Source organism: Schistocerca piceifrons, chromosome 3 (assembly GCF_021461385.2).
Source record: "Schistocerca piceifrons isolate TAMUIC-IGC-003096 chromosome 3, iqSchPice1.1, whole genome shotgun sequence".
Lineage (NCBI taxonomy): Eukaryota > Metazoa > Arthropoda > Insecta > Orthoptera > Acrididae > Schistocerca > Schistocerca piceifrons.
This window is the reverse complement of record NC_060140.1, coordinates 264,050,558-264,067,350: the sequence shown is the minus strand read 5'-3', so window position 1 is coordinate 264,067,350 and position 16,793 is coordinate 264,050,558. Positions and strand designations below refer to the sequence as shown.

Below are 16,793 nucleotides of genomic sequence, written 5' to 3'. Positions count from 1 at the left end.
GGTGCGGACCCACTGGCGGTGGACAGCTATCGTCCCATTACCCTCACCAACGTTTTGTGCAAATTGCTCGAACGTATGGTGGGGCGGCGTTTGTGTTGGGTCCTTGAGTCGCACGGTCTCCTCGCTCCATCCCAGGGTGGCTTCCGTCGGGGCCGGTCTGCCACGGACAATTTGGTGCGGCTGGAATCTGCTATTCGTACGGCCTTTGCCCGACGTCAGCATCTCGTTGCTGTATTTTTCGATCTGCGGAAGGCGTATGACACCACATGGAGGCATCACATCCTCGCCACGTTGTATGAGTGGGGTCTTCGTGGTCGGCTCCCGGCTTTTATTCAAACCTTTCTATTGCACCGCTCTTTCCGGGTGCAAGTCGGTGCCGTCTCTAGTTCTTCTTATACACAGGAAAATGGGGTCCCACAGGGCTCGGTGTTGAGTGTGTCCTTATTCCTAGTGGCCATTAATGGTCTGGCTGCAGCAGTGGTGTCGTCGGTGTCTCCTTCTTTGTATGCCGACGACTTCTGCATCTCATTTAGCTCCACGACTACGGGAGTCGCCGAACGTAGGCTGCAGGTAGCCGTTCGGAAGACAGCATCATGGGCTCTGACTCACGGTTTTCAGTTCTCTGCAGCCAAGACTCGAGTTATGCACTTCTGCAGGCGTCGGATGGTCCACCCTCATCCTCAACTTTACCTCGACGGCCACCTGCTTGAAGTGGTGGACACTTGCCGCTTCTTGGGACTCGTGTTTGATGCCCGGCTCACATGGGTTCCTCATATTACTCAGCTGAAGCAAAAATGCTGGCGGCACCTCAACGCCCTCCGCTGCCTTAGCCACACGTCTTGGGGTGCGGATTGCTGCACGCTGCTGCGATTGTACAGAGCCCTTGTGCAGTCTCGGCTTGATTATGGGAGCCTGGCCTATGGGTCTGCATCACCCTCAGTGTTGAAGTTGTTAGACCCCATACACCACTGTGGGGTCCGGCTTGCAACTGGCGCTTTTCGCACCAGCCCCGTGGATAGTGTACTGGTGGAGGCCGGGGTTCCCCCGCTGTGGATTCGCCGCCATCGTCTGCTCGCCGACTATGCTGTCCACGTTCATTGCTCGCCAGACCATCCCAATCGTCGCCTGCTTTTCCCTGCTATGGTCCTCCATCTGCCCGAACGGCGACCTAGGTCTGGTCTTTCCGTAGCTGTCCGTGTCCAGTCCCTGCTGTCAGAACTGGGGTCATTCCCTCTTCTGCCTCCCTTCGGGTCCGTACACCTACGCCTCCTTGGTGTTTGTCCCGGCCGTCCGTCCGTCTGGATTTGGCACAGGGACCTAAGGACTCGGTTCCGCCTGTGGCCCTCCGTCGCCGTTTTCTTGCGCTCCTCGCCTCATTTCCGGGGTGTGAGCCTGTCTACACTGATGGTTCCCTGGTTGATGGTCGCACTGCCTACGCTTTTGCTCACGCTGCCCATGTTGAACAGCGCTCCTTGCCAGCTGGCTGTAGTGTTTTTACTGCAGAGCTGGTGGCCATCTTGCGCGCTCTTGAGCATATGCGTTCCTGCTCAGGTACGTCCATCGTCATCTGCAGTGACTCCCTGAGCAGCCTCCAGGCCATCGACCGCTGCTATCCCTCTTCTCCTCTGGTGTCCTCTATTCGGCAGTCTGTTTCCACCTTTACCCACTCTGGTCGTTCGGTGGTTTTTGTTTGGACGCCAGGTCACGTTGGCATCCCAGGGAACGAACGTGTTGACAGGCTGGCCAAAGGAGCGATAGACGCCCCAGCTTTGGAGATCGGCATTACGGCTCGCGACCAGCAGCTGGTGTTGCGCCGTAAGGTGCTTGGGACGTGGGCAGCTGAGTGGCGTGGCATGACAGCCCCAAATAAACTGCGGGCTGTCAAGGAGACGACCGCTGTGTGGCGTTCCTCCCTGCGGGCTTCTCGCAGGAACTCAGTGGTCCTGTGTCGGCTGCGCATCGGCCATACATACCTGACGCACGGCTATCTGTTGCGTCAGGAGGATCCCCCCCTGTGTCAGTGTGGGTCCCGGCTGATGGTCGGCCACATTTTGCTGGAGTGTCCTCGACTGCGCACACTCCGGCATTCTTTTAATCTCCCGGGCACTTTGGCTCTGGTTTTATCCGATGATGCCTCCATGGCTGATGACGTTTTAAATTTTATCCGTGGTAGTCCGTTTTATGGTTCGATTTAGGGAGGTCCTGCACCTTTCCCTTTCTGTGTCTTTTGTCCTTGTGTCTGTTGCTGTTCTGGTGTGCCGTGCGATGGTTGACTCTTTCCCATTTTTGTTCTCGTGGTCAGTCAACCAGTCTCCGGCCATCTTCCTTTCTTCTGTTTCTTCTGTTTCTTTCTGTCTGGTGTTCCTCTGTCCTGTTCGTGTCTGTAGTGTTTGTTGCTGCATTTGTGTTCTTTTAGCGCCTGGGGGGACGTCTCCTCCCCCTTTGGTTTTTACCTGCTCTGTTGCTTTTCGGCTTGCCTGATTTTGGAATGGGGGACTGATGACCTTCGCTGTTTAGTCCCCCTTAAACATCCCAACAACCACCACCACCACCACCAATGGCCATCCTGCCAGGTGGCCTTTGCTGTGGCTGGGTGGCGCCCGTGGGGAGGGCCCTTGGTCGGAGTAGGTGGCATCAGGGCGGATGACCCGCAATGAAGCGTGGTACATCATCTCTTGCTGGCGGCCAGCCGTCAGCAGTCTCTAAGCGTTCCAAGGCTCAATTCAAGGCTAATGTGTATGACCCCAAATCGTTCCCCTCCCTGGCCACACCATGGGAGGAACGAAGGGCTATGAATGAGAGCGAAAGATACTCGCCCCGGTATCTCGTCTGTACCAGAGCTGACGGGGAATCTTTTATGTCCGTGAAGCCTCAGTTCTTTGTAGAGCATTTAGAGGACAAGTTTGGGGAGGTGGAGGGCTTGTCTAAAATGCGCTCTGGGTCAGTACTGATACAAACGGCATCCTCCGCCCAGTCCCGCAGGTTACTTGCTTGTGACAAGTTGGGGGATGTTAACGTTTCTATTACACCACATAAGAGTTTAAATATGGTCCAGGGTGTTATTTTCCATAGGGATCTCCTTTTGCAGTCTGATGACGAGCTGCGCGCCAACTTAGAACGTAGAGGTGTTCATTTCGTCCGGCGCGTTCATCGGGGTCCGAGGGACAATCAGGTTGCTACCGGTGCCTTCATCTTGGCCTTCGAGGGTGATACGTTACCGGAAAAGGTCAAGGTGATGGTCTACCGATGTGACGTCAAGCCCTATATCCCTCCCCCGATGCGGTGCTTCAAGTGCTGGAAGTTCGGCCATATGTCTTCCCGCTGCACTTCCAGCCTCACATGTCGAGATTGCGGACGCCCGTCTCATCCCGATACTCCATGTGCCCCGCCTCCCATCTGCGTCAACTGCGGGGAGCACCATTCACCTTGCTCGCCTGACTGCACAGTCTTTCAGAAAGAGCGCAAAATCATGGAATATAAGACCCTGGACCGGCTGACCTATACTGAGGCCAAACGGAAATATGACAGACTCCATCCTGTGAGAATGACATCTTCGTATGCAGCTGCTACAACAACTGTGCTAGCTCCATCAGTTGCGAGACTTCCAGCCAGCTCGATAAGCAGTACGACTCCTTCTGCCCCCTTGCCCGTGGGGGGCTCTCCCCAACCGGTTGCTCCTGCACCACCTCCCTCACGAGCAACCTCCTCCCACCCATCGGGGACGTCCGTCCCCGCTTCTCAGCCGGAGAAGCGCCTAACTTCTTCGGCTACTCTCGCCCGTAAGAGTTCCCTTGGGACGCTCCCTTCCCAGGGTTCCCCCAGCGGGATGACGGCCACCAGTGGCATAAGTCCTCACCAGCAGCCGGGCGTAGGGCTTCACGATCCTCCTCTGTCCCGGAGACTGAATCGGTGAAGCCTTCCCAGCCGGTGAAACCCAAGGTTCAGCGAGAGAAGTCCAAGAGAAAGACCTCTAAGGCCAAAGAACTTGCGGTGGCACCAACCCCACCGCACCTTTCGCGCTCTGCGTCTGAGGATGAAGTCGAGATTCTAGCGTCCGCTGAGGACCTTGATCTCGCTGGTCCCTCAGACGCCATGGATGCCTCTCGTCCGGGTACTGAATCGGTGGCAGTGAGTGAACAAGCGGCGTAAATTGCCTTCCCAGTCCTTTCACGCCTTTCTCAGCCATGGACAATACCATCCTCCAGTGGAACTGCGGCGGTTTTTTCCACCATTTAGCTGAGCTCCGCCAACTTCTCAGCCTTCGCCCTTTCTTCTGCATTGCTCTCCAGGAAACTTGGTTTCCGGCGATGCGAACCCCCGCCCTCCGTGGCTATCGGGGTTATTACAAGAACCGAGCAGCTTATGAAAGGGTGTCTGGTGGCGTCTGCATTTATGTCCTTCACACTCTGCACAGCGAGTCTGTCCCTCTCCAGACGCCTTTAGAGGCTGTCGCTGTACGCGTGTGGACGCCACAGGCTGTTACCGTCTGCAGTCTTTACATTCCACCGGATGGTGATGTCTCGCAGCATGTCCTGGCTGCACTGGTCGCCCAATTGCCGCCACCTTTCTTGCTATTGGGCGACTTCAACGCTCATAACCCTCTGTGGGGTGGGTCAGTGGCAACAGGTCGAGGCGCCATCATTGAGCATTTATTGTCGCAGCTCGATCTCTCGCTGTTAAATGATGGTGCCTTCACACACTTCAGTGTGGCGCATGGCACCTACTCCGCCATTGACCTTTCAATCTGTAGCCATAGCCTCTTACCGTCTGTCCAATGGAGTGTGCATGACGACCTGTGTGGTAGTGACCATTTTCCGATCATTTTGTCACTACTACAGCGCCACTCTTCTGGGCGCCCTAGCAGATGGGCTATGAATAAGGCTGACTGGGACTTGTTCTCCTCCACTGCCGCTTTTGAGCCTCTCTCTACCGATGACATTGATGCGGTGGTTCAATCGGTCACCACCGGCATCGTTACTGCCGCCGAATCTGCCATTCCCCATTCCTGTGGGTCCCCACGGCGGAAGGCTGTGCCTTGGTGGTCGCCTGAGATCGCTGAAGCGATTAAAGATCGCCGGCGGGCGCTCCAGCGTCACAAGCGACATCCCTCCCTCGACCACCTTATCGCCTTCAAACGGCTGCGTGCGCGGGCCCGCCTCCTTATCCGCCAAGGCAAGAAGGAGTGCTGGGAGCGGTATGTGTCCACAATTGGCCTCCATGTCACTCCATCGCAGCTCTGGGCCAAGATTTGACGCGTCTACGGCTATCGGCCACCTGTCAGCGTCCCTGCGCTCTCACTGAATGGAGCAGTTTGTACTGACTCCGACGTCATTGCAAATCGCTTAGCAGAGCATTTTGCTATGAGTTCCGCTTCTGCGAATTACCCCCAGGCCTTCCGCTCCATTAAAGAGCGGATGGAACGTCGGAGCCTTTCGTTTCGCACCAACCACCCAGAATCTTACAATGCTCCATTTAGTGAGTGGGAATTTTGCAGTGCCCTCGCTGCTTGCCCTGATACCGCTCCTGGGCCAGATGGCATCCACTGTCAGATGCTGAAACACCTTTCAGTGGACTGCCAGCGGCGCCTTCTCGATCTTTACAACCGTCTTTGGGTCGAGGGGGAGTTTCCGTCGCAATGGCGGGAAGGCATTGTCATCCCCGTTTTGAAACCTGGAAAGAACCCTCTGGAGGTGGACAGCTACCGTCCCATTAGCCTCACCAACGTTCTTTGCAAGTTGCTTGAACGGATGGTAAGCCGGCGCTTGCATTGGGTACTGGAGTCTCGGGGCCTTCTGGCTCCATCTCAGGGTGGGTTCCGTAAAGGCCGCTCCGCCGCCGACAATCTGGTGAGCCTGGAGTCGGCCATCCGTACTGCCTTTTCCCGCCGTCAGCACCTGGTCGCTGTCTTTTTCGACATGCGGAAGGCGTACGATACGACGTGGCGTCATCACATTCTTTCTACGCTTCATGGATGGGGTCTTCGGGGTCCTCTGCCGATTTTTATCCGCAATTTTCTGTCGTGTCGTACCTTCCGCGTGCAAGTCGCGGCCTCTCATAGTTCCTCCCACGTCCAGGAGAACGGTGTGCCACAGGGTTCCGTTTTAAGTGTCTGTCTGTTTTTAATAGCTATTAACGGTCTTGCTGCGGCCGTGGGAAACTCTGTCTCCGCTTCCCTGTATGCTGACGACTTCTGCATTTATTACAGCTCTCCCGGCATTGCAGCTGTTGAACGTCAGCTACAGGGCGCTATCCGTAGGGCGCAGTCTTGGGCTGTAGCGCATGGGTTTCAGTTTTCGGCAGCCAAGACCTGCGTTATGCATTTCTGCCGGCGACGTACTGTCCACTCGGAGCCGCAGCTTTCTCTTAACGGCGAACTTCTTTCGGTGGTGGAATCACACAGGTTTTTGGGGGTGGTTTTCGATGCCCGGTTGACTTGGCTGCCTCATATCCGGCAGCTCAAACAGACGTGTTAGCGGCATCTCAATGCACTGCGATGTTTGAGCCACACCCGCTGGGGAGCCGACCGCTCTACCCTGTTACGGCTCTACCAGGCGTTAATCCGGTCCCGTCTGGATTATGGGTGCCTGGCATATGGCTCAGCATCCCCGTCTGCGTTGCGGGTGCTGGACCCAATTCTCCACAGCGGGATACGCCTTGCCACTGGTGCTTTCCGCACCAGCCCTGTGGACAGCTTACTCGTGGAGGCAGGTGTCCCTCCACTGCGGTTCCGACGCCAACGTTTGCTAGCCGCTTATGCTGCCCATGTTCCAAGCTCGCCCGGGCATCCTAACTATCGTCTCCTGTTCCGGCCGTCAGTCGTCCATCTGCCGGAACGTCGGCCCCGGTCGGGTTGTCCGATCGCCATACGCGTCAAGGAGCTTCTCTGCGGGCTTGGGTTTTTCCCTATTCCGCCTCCTTTCCAGACGCCTCTGCGTACACCCCCGTGGTGTGTTCCTCCCCCTTGCCTTCGGCTCGACTTGGCACAGGGCTCGAAGGACTCGGTCCCTCCAGAGGCCTTCCGCCGCCGCTTTTATTCCATCCTGGCCACGTATCAGGGCTCTGGCATTGTTTACACCGACGGCTCGATGGTTGCTGGTCGAGTCGGTTATGCGCTCACTCTAGGGGACCATTCCGAACAACGTTCCTTGCCGGCTGGCTGCAGCGTTTACACTGCTGAGCTGGTCGCCATCTTTCGAGCCCTAGAGTATATCCGCTCCTGCTCAGGTGAGTCGTTCGTTATCTGTAGCGATTCCCTGAGCGGTTTACGAGCTCTCGACCAGTGTTTCCCTCGTTCTCGTTTGGTGATGGCTATCCACGAGTCTCTGCATACTCTCGCCTGTTGCGGCCGCTCTGTGGTCTTTGTGTGGACCCCCGGTCATGTCGGTATCCCGGGTAACGAACATGTTGACCGCCTGGCGAAAGAGGCCACCAGTAAGCCATCTCTGGACGTTGGCCTCCCAGAGACTGATTTGCGGGCAGTCTTCCGCCGCAAAATCTTGACGCTATGGGACGATGAATGGCGCGAACTGCCAATGCGCAATAAACTCCGTGCTGTCAAGGAGACGATGGCTGTGTGGCGGTCATCCCTGCGAGCCACTCGCAGGGACTCAGTAGTTCTTTGCCGGCTCCGCATTGGCCACTCCCGGCTGACACACAGTTATTTACTGCGCCGGGAGGACCCTCCTCTATGTCGCTGTGGGGCAGCTTTGACAGTGGCCCACATTTTGCTGGCCTGCCCCCTTTTAGCAGTGGTCAGGCAGACATTTGCGCTGCCTGCTACGCTCCCTGCCCTTTTAACAGACGACTCCTCTATGGCTGACTTAGTTTTGCGTTTTATTCGGACAGGGGGATTTTATCATTTACTCTGAGTGTTTCTGTTTTATTTTATTGTTTTGTGTTGACTCTGGCCTTTGGCCTATGATTTTCCACTGGTTTTTTAATGTGTTTCTAAGTGGTTGGCTTTTCCTTATTTATTTCTATGGTCGGCCAACCACCGTCACACTCTGTGTGGTTTTAGTTCGTTTGTCTTGTCCTTGTCTCCGTTTCTCTTGTTCTGTATCGTCTGTGATCTCTTCTGTTCCTTGTTTTTATTCTCTGTGGGTGTTCTTTGTCTTTGGAAAAAGGGACCGATGACCATTGCAGTCTGGTCCCTTTAATCCCTCCAAACCAACCAACCAATCCCCCCCAAACCAACCAACCAACCAACCAATTCGTGTGCGGTACCAGGATGGACGTGAGCGGTATATGTGCGCAAGGACTGGAGATCCGACTCCCTGACCTCTTGTAACAGGGCGATATCGACTTCCGCCGCTCGTAACATGTCACTGAGAAGCTGCAGTTTACGAGCACTGCTGATTTCATTTATGTTTATTGTCGCTATGCGATACGCCTGTTGAGGGTTCATTGGACACAACTCCGCGACACCTTCTGCTTTTAGGGTCGCTGTCCTTTCTCAGAGCCGTCGAAAGGCTCACTTGATCCTGGTCGTGATGCGTTACCCATGGTACCATGGGTGTCGTCCACGGCCAGTGGTTTGTCCGTCGATCCGGAATCCTGAGCGTCAAACTCAACATCATCAGCCCAATTGACTTCATTATGCACAGGGGCGGGGCGGAGCAAGTTCGGAAGGGTTCGATCTGGCTCATCACATGGTTCAAGGGGTCGCGTCGTACTCACATCCATGGGGGTCGCACTGCAGGCGTCAACGCCACAGTGACCAGGGGGGCTGGCCTCTCGCTGCGTAGGGGCCTGGTCTGTTACAGAACTCGTCGCCGGAGTGCCGCGCTGCGTTTGTGCAATCCGTGTGGCTTTTTCACGATATGGGCGAGCTGCTTCGCCGGCATCTGGGGGCGCGATACGTTGTTTCTTGCGCTTCTTTTGTTGGTGACGAGAAGTATGGGCTCCCTCCGCGTCTGAAGGTTGAGATTGTCCCACACTAGGTGTTTCGGAGTCCGCTCCCGCGTCGGGCGTCACGTCAGAGACCACGTCCATCACTTCCGTCCGCGGAGGTTCCACATGCGCGGAAACATCCGGACTGGGGGCGTCTGAAGCCGGCCGCACAGATTGGTCTACCATCGGGGCATCCTGCAGCATGGCCGGCTCTTGTGATGCCGCGGGAGGATCGGTAACAGCGGGGAATGGCACCGCAGCTCCTCGCGCAGCCGCGACATACGTAAGTGGCATAGCTTGTGACCGCTGCGGATCGAGGTTCTCGCCCACAGGCAATTGTGCAATTCGTCGTTGTAGACACTCCGATCGTACGTGACCTTCTTTTCCACAACCAGAGCATGTACGAGGCTGTCCATCATACATGACGATCGCTCTGCAGCCACAAATGTATACGTAGGAGGGGATATGTTTCTGAAGGTCGATTCTCACTTGACGGACACCATTAAGAACAGGGTACTTCTCAAAGCTCAACCACTTCTCCTCTGTATGGGCGAGGACCGTCCCATAGTGTTGCAGGGCCGAAGTTACTTGGTGGGCAGTCACCTCAAATGGTAATTCAAAGACACGTACCGTTTTGATTCCAATGCCCGCTGGTTCCACAAGGACTGTCCCTACATTGCCATCGGAGTGAAGGAACTTATAAGAGCCTCCCGAAGTCCGAATCAGTCGGTCACAGCAATCGTCATTGATAAGTTTCACATCGACAACACTTGCCACTATCGAAAGATGAATACCAAATAGTTCGTTTGGATCTAATTTCACTACCTCTCTCAAAAAACGTTCAACTTCAAGCGCCTTTGGTCGGGCATAGCGGTTCTCGAACGTGAACTTTACTGTCGACTTTCGTAAAGAATGAGCCATGTCAACGTTGTCTGTGTACGATGAACGCTGCGCCGCTAGCAGAACACTCGCCTCCTCCGCTAAGCTGCTGGACGCGGCGAGGACGTAAACAGCACGTCCACGCCGCACGGCTTCTCAAGCCCGACTGTCGACTGAGCTATACCCCCTTTCACGATCTTTCTGTTCCCATAAGTTAAGGAAAAATAGTATACTCTGCCTGGCTAAAGACGTCTAATCGAGCAAAATATTGCGTAATCATTATCTCTCAGTTATATATCAGCGTTAAACGATATAAATATCAAAAATACTAGACACTTCGCGCCTGGAGAAAGTGCGAGTCGGCGCCTTCACCTTAATGTCAGAATGCGAAAATTGCACTAGTAGCTTTTTTCAAGCAAGTTCTGTTCGTCCGTTCTCTGTAATCGTTTGGTATCTGATTAAACTGACATACTCGCCTACGGCTTTCGTGAACGAAAATTTCATTGTGACCCCGACGTGATTTGAACACGCAACCTTCTGATCTGGAGTCAGACGCGCTACCGTTGCGGCACTGTGTCGACGCTGCTTAGGTCTTCTCATGAATAGGTTCCTCGAACACTTACTGTACCGTTCAAACCTAAGAAATAATGACAGTACGATCCACGAGACACTCGTCCCAGATGTACTTGCTCTGGCGGGGGTGTAACTCAGTGGTAGAGTGTCTGCTTCGCATGCAGAAAGTCCTGAGTTCAAATCCCAGCTCCTCCAATTTTTGTTTCTCCGTGCAGCAGTACATGAAAACTTTTGCCTATCACCATATTCTATAAAATTCAGTGTACAAGATTCTTCCCCCAAGCAAGTGGATTTCGTACAGTTCGACCTCATGGCGGGAGGACGATGACCTGCAAGACCCTGGGCTGCGATCCCCCCCATTGAAATGTTGCTCCAAAGCCTTCGGTATGGCGTGCAGGGTGCATCTCAAACATGTATTTGCAACTCACCGCGACAATCGTCATTTGTTTTTTCGAGATACTGAAAAATGAAGGGGGCACCCGGGATTGAACCGGGGACCCCTCGATCTGCAGTCGAATGCTCTACGACTTTTTTTTTTATTTAGGGCCTCCCATCTCCCCTTCTAGCCCTTCCATTCGCTCTCCTTCATGCGCCTTCTTCGGCGAGCTTCATTGCTAAAATCAAATTAAATGCTCCTCCTCACGTAAGGGAATCCATACCAAACGTGGTGAGAAAAGTAAATTTCTCCAACCAAATGAAATTATTCTGTGATGTTGGATGGTTTTTCATAATGAGGGAACTTGATCTGTTGAAAAATGTGGATAAAGAAAGAAAAATTAAGTGGAAAACTGAGAAACGTAGACTTCTTAAGGACACACACAATACATGACACTGATCTCAGATTATAGTCACAGTATATCATTCAACACATCATCCAATACCTTCCTTTTGAAAGAGTATGTGTAGCATATTTCCAAAATGCTTGGTGTGGTTCCGTTGGGCGCGTAGCTTGTAATATTCCTCCGTGATGTAGCAGTTGTAGTCCTCAATGGTGTCTGTGGTCGTTTTGTGGATGGCAAAGTGAACAAAATTGCCGTATAGCCACAGTATGGTATTATTTTTCTGACGCGGAAAATACATCATGTCCGGGGCCGAGAGTTCGGTGGTGGTGATGACTCTACCATCATTGCGCCTGAGGAATGCGACCTGCTGCTTAATGTGGTTCCATATGGTATTGTATCCTTGACAAGTAAACCCGTGAACTGTCGTATCCACATATCCACAACGGCGACACAAGGGAGTATCATGAAGTCCTATAGCATGGAGCCTCTCATTGTTGGCGATGATATCGTTAACCACTTGATACCATGTCGACCGTACTGACATGCTTAAGACTTTATTATGAATATTCTTCCAAACAGTATTCCAATTTTTGGATGGATATTTTTTCTCGATTCGATTCCTGACTGAACAGCGCCATGGAATAGAAGTAGCAGACGACGTGGCGCTACGGCTGGGTGTCAGATGTATACTCTCTTTGTAACTGATCTCAGTGAAGTAAAGTCTGACGTGGTGCAGCTTAAAATGAATCGGAGCCACATTGACAGGAGCATCTAAACTCTGAGGTTCAGTCAGATGAAACAGTTGCGTCGTAATACTGTCGGGGTACTTACGGAGATGTTCTCGAGTACGCTTGATAAATAAAGTCACTGTCTTTTGACGAATATCTGTGAGTCCGAGGCCACCGGCGACCGGAGGTAAGGTCACTGTACGAGCTGCCACTTTAAAAATACAGCCTCTCCATAACAGCTGACAAACTGCCCTCGTAATATTTTTGGCGATGCCCAAGGGAATAGGTAGACATTGCCCCAGGTAAATCGCTTTTGACAGGATCACACAGTTAATCAGTTGTACCCTTTGCATTAAATTGAGGTCCCTATTTCGATGCTCTGTTAATGAGCCTCTGATGTTGGTAAGCATGTTCTTCCAGTTAACGGAAGCCATCTTGAGCGGGCAGCTAGAAAATGTGACACCGAGAGACTTATGTTGGTTCGTGGAAGTGATCCAATCTAAGTCTGCGTTCGCATAACCATTTAGGCTGAGCATAGAGCTTTTCGTGTTATTCACAGCAGCACCAGTAGCACCACAATAAATGTGTAAGGCGGTCTTAAGAGCTTGAACATCGTCGTCACTCCGAACTATGACCCCTAAATCATCTGCATACACATTGGTTACTTTCTTTACCGACATAATCGTGATCCCTTCCAAGAGAACGTTTAAATGTCGGACAAGAGGTTCCAGAGCTATGACATAGAGCAGCATGGAGAGTGGGCTTCCTTGCGGGAAGCCACGACAAATATTTATGGCTCTCGTGCATTGACCATTGACAAGTACTTTTTCCGTCATCCCAGTAATCATACTTTGCAAAGACTTCAAGCACCGTCCCCCAAAACCCAGGGCCGACATTGTTTTAAAAAGATAACGATGATCAATCCGGTCAAAAGCATTTGCAAAATCAATAAAGCATAGAGCACCTTGAAGTTGAGCTGCCGAAAAAATGGAAATCACATCACGATATTCACTGACCGTTTTGAGGATACTTCTATGCGGAAGGACCGTTTGGTCCTGCGCAATGACACGTTGTAGGACTGGAGTCAGTCGCAATTTCAGTGCACGGGCAACAATTTTGTAGTCTCCTTTTAATAAACATATAGGTCGCAGACGACGGACATCCTTCATTCCTCGCCCCTTGGGTACCATCACAAAGACACCCTCTTTAAACTCCGAGGGTATGGAGATACCGTTGATGACTTCATTGATGATGGCGGTGAACACATCGCCGAGAACATTCCAAAACCTGTAGTAAAATTCGACTGGTAAACTATCCGGCCCAGGCGTCTTGTTTACCGGAGAAGTTTTGCGATATCCAAAACATCATCACTAGTAAATATGTCCAATATCGCCCTATTCTCGTCCTCAGTAACTATCGAGTCTGTGCCGTGAAGTAACGTCGCCACAGACTGTTCATTGACGTCAGGGGCAGTATATAAACTCGTAAAAAAGCGATGGATTTCGTTAATGATGTCACGTTGTTCATGGAGCACATCGTTATTCACATCGCGCAGGGTGTTGATAAAACTATTCCTTCTATTCTTTGCATGCCGGAGGAGATGATACAAAGAGGCAGTTTCATCTTCGACAGTGGAATGTGATCTTGACTTTACCTTCAAACCATCAAGTTGTCGTCGTTTCAGTTGGTTAAAATCGCCTTAATTTTCTTTATTTGCATGAAATGGTCAGCAGACAAAACGGGACGATCATACAGTTCTCGCAAACAGGTATAATAAAATTCGATAGTGTCTTTCCGAAGTTGAGCCCTTGCCTTTCCATAGTCGATCAAAGTCATCCTCAGCTTCCTTTTAGCGTAGTTGGTCCACCACTCAATGGTGGAAACGTATCTGGGGCGCGCTCTGAGGCACATATTCCAGGTCACTTGGATGGATTCATTTAAATCTGTTTCGTGAAGAAGACTGACATTCAATTTCCAAAGACCGCGTCCGCAATAGGTCGTTTGCCGGGCAAGATGTATGCTACAACGAACTCCACAGTGATCAGAAAAACTGGTGGGAATCGTGTCTATTGAAGATGCACACTGCATTAAACTATCGGATATATAAATTCTGTCAATTCTACTGGCCGCCAAGTTCGTCATATATGTAAACTTCACAGCTGTGGGGTGAAATAATTCCCATGCGTCTGTAAGACGTAAGGTTGTGACACAATCTTTCAGTGCTTGAGAGAAGTTAAAGTTCGGTTTTTGATCTTTTGACTTCAGTACACAGTTCCAGTCGCCAGCTATAATGATATTTTCTGAATTGTCGTTTAATAAGTGAACCATTTCACCGGTGAAAAAAGTTGTCCTGGCCGCTCGGGAGCTGCTACCAGAGGGGGCATAGACATTAACAACCGTCGTATTAAAGATTTTACAAGATATTCCGCGACCGGATTCTAGAAGACACAAAGGCTCCGCCGGTATACCATGTTTCACCAAAATAGCCGTTCCACATTCATTCTCGAAAGCAACATTTAAAATTTCGGTAAACCCCGGGAAATTAAATTCACTGACCATTACCTCCTGCAAGAGAGCAATATCGGTATCCGAATTATACAAGAAATCTTTCAAAGCCGCCAATTTTGGTGGACTCCTAATCCTGTTAATATTCAAAGTCATTATATTGTAAGTCTGTGACATTCTCTGTAAATGTCGTTCCATTTAGGAAGATAAAACAAATGGACACACCAACATAAAAACCAGTGTAACGTTCAACAAAATCGTCCTGTTATTATCTGTGGACAAATGAGGCATTTCATTTTAGCGCAGCGATCCAGGGTGCCCTGCAAGGAGACTTTCGTCAACTGGTATGCTATCAATGATCATCGGCAGCGTGTCAACTGCCGTCGTTGCTCGTGGTGCACAGTCATCTTCCTTGTCCGTCGCCCAGTCCAACCTAGGGGAAGACCGATCCGTGCTACATTCACGAGATGGCCGTCTGGGTGGACCATCATTGGGAGCCGCCAAGCCTTCTTTACACTCTATCCCTCCTCTAGACCTGTGTGTTACAGGGTTTCTACCATCTTCCCTATCTGGACCATACGTTGAACTATCTGAAATATCCTTATTTTCCTCTGGTCCATCATTGCTTTGGTCATCGTCCATCTTCGTAATCTGACGCAACTTTTCCCTGGTTTTTCGGACCTCGTGCGCCACCGCCGGATGGGCAATCCGCCTCTTCTTGTTTTTTCGCGATCTAGGCGGGGAAGAGACCATATCTTGCCCGTCATCCGGTGGGGAGTGAGGCAGAGTAACTCCGACAGTGGCTGAGTATTCCAACTCCTGGAGCACCGTCGCATCAGTTCGACGCTGGGGAGTATCAGTCGAAACCTCTGGGTTAACTGGCACTTCGTTTTGTAGCCGGGGTAAAGCAGGGTCGCCCTGGTCAGAGACCGTGGAATCGTGAAGGGGAACTGCTTGAGAGACATTGTCGGTACCCGTCGCTTGGATGACACTTATCGCAACGGGACGGGACGGTGGAGCGGTGACAGCCGCAGCCGCATACGAGAGCGGTATATTTACAACTCCAGGTGATCGCGTGTCGCTATCTCCGGGTGGTAACTGCGCGATTCGACGCCGCGAACACTCGGCGCGAATGTGCTCCGTCGAGTTACATATAGAACAAGTTCGCGGCTGTCCATCATAAATAACTAAAGCACGATACCCGGATACACTGATGAAGGACGGGATGTGCTTCAGCAAATTTTTTCGAACCTGCCTCACGCCGTTCAGTACAGGCAACGGATAATCATTTCCCCACTTTTCTTCGTGAATAGAAAGGACACGTCCATATGCACGTAAAACCTCGCTCACATGATCACAAGGGATTTCGAAAGGAAGTTCAAATAACCGCACCGTACGCAAACAAAGTCCACCAAAAGAGACGTGAACTTCGGTAACACTCCCATCAGAACGTGTAAATCTCATAACACCACCACTCTCTTCAACGATACGACTACAGAGATCAGAATCCTTCAATTTAACAAATCCGACTGTTGCAAGGTGCGACAAATGTATTCCAGTAATAGCATCGGAAGGAATCTTGACTTGTTCAATCACAAAATATTGAAATTCCAGGGCAGACGGTTTAACACATCCACGTTCAAAAGTAAACTTAAGAGTATCTCTTCTAAAAATCAAAGCCATCTTCAAACTGGCACCAGCCGGCCGCGGTGGTCTCGCGGTTAAGGCGCTCAGTCCGGAACTGCGCTACTGCTACGGTCGCAGGTTCGAATCCTGCCTCGGGCATGGATGTGTGTGATGTCCTTAGGTTAGTTAGGTTTAAGTAGTTCTAAGTTCTAGGGGACTGATGACCACAGATGTTAAGTCCCATAGTGCTCAGAGCCATTTGAACCATTTGAACCAAACTGGCACCATTACACAAACATCAACACGAGCACCCAGACAGCACAAACGAATGTATTGATAACGGAACGAAAAATCAACTAATAACAAGATAAACAACACAATATGGCGTCACAAGCAGCAGCAAACTTGCCTTGCCCTGAGCAGCGACGGAGCACAGCGTAAACACGTCCGCTCTCCACGATGGCTCAAGCCGGAATGACTGAGCTATACCCCCTTTCACGATCTTTCTGTTCCCATAAGTTAAGGAAAAATAGTATACTCTGCCTGCCTAAAGACGTCTAATCGAGCAAAATATTGCGTAATCATTATCTCTCAGTTATATATTAGCGTTAAACGATATAAATATCAAAAATACTAGACACTTCGCGCCTGGAGAAAGTGCGAGTCGGCGCCTTCACCTTAATGTCAGAATGCGAAAATTGCACTAGTACCTTTTTTCAAGCAAGTTCTGTTCGTCCGTTCTCTGTAATCGTTTGGTATCTGATTAAACTGACTTACTCGCCTATGGCTTTCGTAAACGAAAATTTCATTG

General features: G+C 51.3%; 1 non-coding gene across 1 annotated transcript; it reads left to right on the top strand.

Annotated features, from left to right (window-relative positions):
- Window positions 1-10,464: 10,464 nt before the first annotated feature.
- Window positions 10,465-10,536, top strand: Trnaa-cgc. Its single transcript has one exon. It is a non-coding gene; the product is annotated as a tRNA-Ala (tRNA).
- The last annotated feature ends 6,257 nt before the right edge of the window (window positions 10,537-16,793 follow it).